Below are 4,977 nucleotides of genomic sequence, written 5' to 3' on the forward strand. Positions count from 1 at the left end.
GTTAGGTTTCTGGATGCTTATGGTTTCCATTGTTTCTCAATAATAAATAGGCCTTTAAGCGTCATTTTAACGCAGTTCAAAGGCATGTATTGTCCACATATCTTCTTAGAGATAAGCTACCATCGCCCGATCTAGTTTATTTTAATTTCTGTATGTAAGCATATTTCAGTTCTTTGATATTAATGAATGAAGTTTATTTCCACTACATCTCTATGTTTATGTGTATATTTGTATTTTTTTGCGTTCCTGCATAAGTCCAAATCAATAATGACCCTAAGGCTGAAAATTTGCAGGGTTAATATCTTGGTAACCAATTGTTAAGAGGTGAAAATTTTCTTTTGCATTGAAACTCAATAACGTAGATATTTCTAGCCCATATAAGTTCATATAAAAAAAGAAAGCAAAACTCAATTCCAGTGCATACAACTAAGACAACCCTAAATTGCAGAGGTTGGTTAATAGAATAGATTGCTAGAGTCATAATAAGTGTTGGCCCATTAGGGGGGGTAAACAATAAAATAGACCAGGATATTTTCCCATTATAAGAGCTAGTTGTTCCTCAATATTTAGTGTTTTCTAGAAGACCTGGGGATTCCATTCCAAACCTTAAGGTTGAATTGTCGACTTTGCCCATTCATAGAACTAAGAAATGAAAGGAAGAGAGGTGGAATGTGCAAGAATGGAATGGAAACAAAAGAGATCACTAAGTGGTTGATGAGGTAGTATTTACAAATGGTAACTTCGATTTTGGGGATGTTTTTGTTGATAAAAAAATTTCAGGAATTGTATGATAAGTCACATCCATAAGATGAGGTAGTTTCATTGCATTGAATGACTAATGGTGAAGAGTAGAAAATGGTTCAGGATAAAATTTAGTTATTAATTGCTAATGAAGCAGAAGATAAACAAATCTATTGTGTTACCTATGATATGATCTTCAACTCACGTAAAAACGGTTGGAGTAATTCAAAAAAATGAGGATGTTCCACAGAGACCTTACAACATTAAAAAATGTCCTAAACGTTTAGGCCTTGGTATAGAAAATAAAAAAAATGCAGACTACTTTTAACTACACAAGTCAGAACTTGTTCAAGAAGGGATGATCATGATTCACCACTGCTATTCAAGAATGCAATAAGAAAAAAATGAAAAATTCTAAAGAGAATTCTATGAGTGATGAGCATAAATATTCTTCTCCTCCTCCAGATCTAGCTTCTGATTTGGATTTGCAAAGAGGGTTATCAACCATTGATAGTAGAAGACATCATCCATGAGGAGGAAATGATGATGATAAAGATAGAAATGATAATCACAGAAACACTATTCACATCACAACCTAAAAATTATTTTTAATATAAAAATTACTGTTTAAAATCAAAGTACAATTTTTCCTATCGGTGTATCTTTGCACCTTTTGGGACAATTTTTAGGTGTCCCTTTGCACCTTTTGTTGCAATTGTTAGTATTATAAATCTACTAAAATTGGTATCCAAAATTAGTTCAATTGGTAAGTGTTTGTGGTTGAAGCACTTTTTCTATTGAAAGGTCATGAGTTCAATTTAATTCTCTAGACACTCTTAAAATCAGAAACATAGTGCTAATTAGTTACATTCTACCTTTTTCAATTCTATTTAATTTCGTTATAAAACAATAATAGTTTTTCAATTATCGTTTTACATATTTAAACTTCTATTTAAAAATATATAATTTAATTCAAAAATTAAATTATTATTATTGTTACTTATAAATTTATACAATAGAAATTAATACAATATAAATGGCAAATCATGAATTTTCATAGATTTTCTTAAGAATAATCTTAATTGGAGTCCTCTCATTTTTTTATTAATTCTTTAGTAGTATTGTAAGAGCTTGAAAAAATTATCTAATCTTCAAGTTAATGCTAAGTGAACCACACATATTTTATTATTTCTCATAGTAATATTTTGAGAGCTTGAAAACTTTGTTTAATCCTCAAGTTAATGCTAAATGAACCAAATATATAATATGACATAGCATCTTCTTTTTATTAATTCTCCATAATAATATTGTGAAAACCTGAAAACTTTGTGTAATCCTCAACCTAATGCCAAGTAAACGACATATATAATATGATATAATATCTGCTAACTCAATCAATTAATTACATTGTACCTTTTTCGATTATAGTAAAACAATAACATTTTTCCAATTATAATTTTACATACTTAAACTTCTATTTAAAAATATATAATTTAATTTAGAAATTAAATTATTATTCTTACTTATAAATTTATAGAGTAAAAATTAATAACTTAATCAATTAATTACATCATAGAATTGAATAATTTTCAATTCTAGTAAAACAACTTTTTTTTCAATTATCATTTTACATATTTAAACTTTTATTTAAAAATAAATAATTTAATTTAAAATTAAATTACTATTATTACTTATAAATTTATAAGTGGAAATTAATAAAAATTAATACAACATGTGTTGCAAATCACGACTTAATCACGACTTATCGTGGATTTTCTTAGGAGTAATCTTCGTTCGAGTCCTCTCATTTTTTATTAATTCTTCAGAGTAATATTGCGACGGCTCGAAAACTTTGTCTCATCCTCCACTTTATATATTTTTTAAAATTATTATTATGGAATTCAATCTATTAAAGCAAAGGCAATTTCAAGTAGCTCTAATATAGCAAATGGACCAACTTTATGTAATAAATAATATAATATTTTAAATTTTGCATCCATATATACAGTGATATGGGGTTGAATTATAAGTTTAGTTGGGTGAAAAGCACTAGATGAGGGTTCAAATCTCATGAGTATATAGTAGACGACCTCATAGCGAATGTTTCAGCTCTTGTTGAAGCATAAGTTTCCTATTATTATTAGATTTGATCTGAGTCTGTTCAAAATAACTCTAACCAGTTACCAATTATCCTAAATTTAAAAAAAAAATTTACATCCCTATCACCTAATCGTTACAAACAAATAATTGTCACTTCATGATAGAGAGTGTCTGAATTTGGATAATCGTTACAAATAATTGTCACTTCATGATAGATAGTGTCTGAATTTGGATATGATGAAAGAAATCCAAGTCGTTTCATGCCAGCAGCTGTCTGAATTTGAATATGATGAGAGAAAGCCATTGAACTAATGTGTCGCAACCCACGCAAAATTACACGTGAACGTCTACTTCGCATTCATTACTCGCAATCTTGTGGCCGGACAAACAGAATCTCAGAGGAAGAATTTACGCCAGAGAAATCTCTGCAAATAATCTCTATATTGGATGACAATTACAGGTGTCGCAACCCACGCAAAATTACACGTGAACGTCTATTTCGCATTCATTACTCGCAATCTTGTGGCCGGACAAACAGAATCTCAGAGGAATTTACGCCAGAGAAATCTCTGCAAATAATCTCTATATTGGATGACAATTACAGCGCCCATTCGAAAGTAACGAATGAGAATCTAGTAATTCTACTTTAGACGCTGCACTACTCAGAAAATCGGTTCTGATAAGATAGGATTCCACACAGTTGGTTGGCCATAAGAGAGAGATCTTAATTTCACTCATTGATCTTGGTCTGCAGGCATCCCTACATTTGAAGGGTACACGCTCGTGCTACTTAGTCGATTCTGATTGCAGGTGGGCCTAAAAGTCACTCTTCGAAGCATCTTGTATATGGTACAAAAGACGACAGTGGACCATATCACTGTTATACACCATTACCATCTTATCACAAGAAATCTCTGCTTCTGCTCATTAGATCCTAACTTTCAGTTCTTATATATACGAAATGTATGCCTTTTTTCCAAATCAAATCTTGTGCAAGCTTCTCGTTAGTACTCAAGAGGTTTGAATTTGATTTTGTATCCTCCCGTCTCATCTAATCTATGGCAATGGCAAGAAGATTGAGAAACCCTCATGTTCTTCTTTTGAAGCAGCTAATCAGAGTGCTTTGCAAGTTTGCAAAGGGCTATAAGGCGACCAGATATGCCCTTTCTCCAGAGAAAACTGGGTACTTCATGATGGAGAATGAGGCCCTGGGCTCCTCATGCAGTGCTTTGCCCACAGATGTTCCCAAGGGACACTGTGCGGTGTATGTTGGAAAGGAACGAAGGAGGTTTATCATTCCTGCCACTTATTTAAATCATCCTGTGTTCCGGGCATTGTTAAAGAAGGCCGAAGAGGAGTATGGGTTTGGTCACCAAATGGGGCTCACCCTTCCTTGTGACGAAGTTGCTTTCGAATATCTGACGTCCATGTTTGGAAAAATGGATTACACAGTACCTACAAATTCGAAGCTGGATAAAATCATTGATTTCCAGAAGGCCATGGACTGCGCATGCTAGAGTGTACAGAATTACGCTATCTATCGTTACGGTACACTCCTTTAACACGAGTGGAGGTTATATCCTCTGTAACATTTGAACCTGAATAAAATCTTTCGGGTTTCAGCAATCTCAGGATGCATGCTAGCAGAGCCTTCTCTGTGAAGATCCAGCCGCTTCAGCCGGAGTCAATTTCCAGGAAAAGGACTCATATAGGATAAACTGCAAATAGTGGGCCTCAATGTTTCCATAGCATCCATGGTTAAATTAGAACCCCTTATCGAAGGCTCATGAGATTAATTTTCTGTCCCTCCGAAATGTATATACTTTTAAGCAAGATTAAAGATATCGGAAGCCCTTATTGACAGCGGTTGGGATACAATTTATGTCTCTCCGCAGTGTACTTTTTTGTGACAATATTAAAGGTTTGCAAGATATACGATTTCCTTTTTTACTTATGACTTTCTCTATTCTGTTGTGGCATCAGATTTCATTAGACTTATCATCAAGATCTAGCTTGTGTTTGGGCTTTCATCATCATGTCGTTAGAGTTAAGTTGCAGCCTCTGTCATGAACTTCAATTGGCCGTGATGTTTACCTAATATGAATGCAGTCTTGTTGGGACATGAGGTCATATAAT

The 4,977-nt window shown here is 33.0% G+C and overlaps 1 pseudogene; it reads left to right on the forward strand.

The window, feature by feature from the left end:
• Window positions 1–3,843: 3,843 nt before the first annotated feature.
• LOC149212863 (protein SMALL AUXIN UP-REGULATED RNA 51 pseudogene) lies at window positions 3,844–4,704 on the forward strand (annotated as a pseudogene).
• The last annotated feature ends 273 nt before the right edge of the window (window positions 4,705–4,977 follow it).

This window comes from Pinus tabuliformis, chromosome 1_1, assembly GCF_031772625.1.
Source record: "Pinus tabuliformis cultivar Carrire ecotype Pingquan chromosome 1_1, CPIR1, whole genome shotgun sequence".
NCBI lineage: Eukaryota > Viridiplantae > Streptophyta > Pinopsida > Pinales > Pinaceae > Pinus > Pinus tabuliformis.